Here is a 703-nt window from a genome sequence, read left to right on the forward strand (position 1 = left end):
CCCCCTGACCCCCCTTTTCCCCCCAGTACTACTACTCGGTGCGGCTGTTTGCGGGGCAGGAGCCGGGCAGTGCCTGGGTGGGCTGGGTGACCCCCCACTTCCACCAGCACGACCCCGAGTTCGAGCTGTCGCGGGTCCGCAGCGTCACCGTCACCATGGGCGACGACAGGGGCAACGTGCACGACAGGTACCCCCGGCCAGGGACCCCCCAAAACGGGGAGGGACCCCCACGGAAAGGGGGGACCCCCAGACGGGAGCCTGGAACGGGAACCTGAAAAAGGGGGACCCCCGGAGAGGGGACGACCCCGAAATGGGGCACCGGGAATGGGAGCCTGGAATGGGATCACCTGAAATGGGACCCCCGGGGATGGGACACGAGAATGGGAAACCAGAATGGGAGCCTGAAATGGGACCCTGAGACAGGATCCCCCAAAAGGGGACCCTCCCCTAAAGGAGACCCCAAAATGGGACCCTGAAATAGGATCCCCCAAAAGGGGACCCTCCCCAAAATGGGACCCCAAAATGGGAACCTGAAATGGGATCCTGAACTGGGACCCCAAAATGAGACCCTGAAACAGGGCCCTGAAACGGGTTCCCTCAAAATGGGACCTCCTTGAAATGGAACCCTCAAAATGGGACCCCAAAACAAGACTCCCCCCAAAACAGGGCCCTGAAATGGGACCCCTCAAAATGGGACCCAAAA

At 61.6% G+C, this 703-nt stretch overlaps 1 protein-coding gene across 1 annotated transcript in view; it reads left to right on the forward strand.

Moving 5' to 3' along the window:
* The first annotated feature begins 65 nt into the window (after positions 1 to 65).
* Positions 66 to 703, forward strand: part of LOC113941622 (ryanodine receptor 1-like) — a 3,224-nt gene continuing 2,586 nt past the window's right edge. The window contains exon 1 of the mRNA XM_027632769.1: positions 66 to 187. The gene's annotated coding sequence lies outside the window, so the exon portion shown is untranslated. The remainder of the gene's footprint in view (positions 188 to 703) is intronic.

The sequence above is a fragment of the Corapipo altera genome, unplaced genomic scaffold (assembly GCF_003945725.1).
Source record: "Corapipo altera isolate COAL_440 unplaced genomic scaffold, ASM394572v1 59978, whole genome shotgun sequence".
Taxonomy (NCBI): domain Eukaryota; kingdom Metazoa; phylum Chordata; class Aves; order Passeriformes; family Pipridae; genus Corapipo; species Corapipo altera.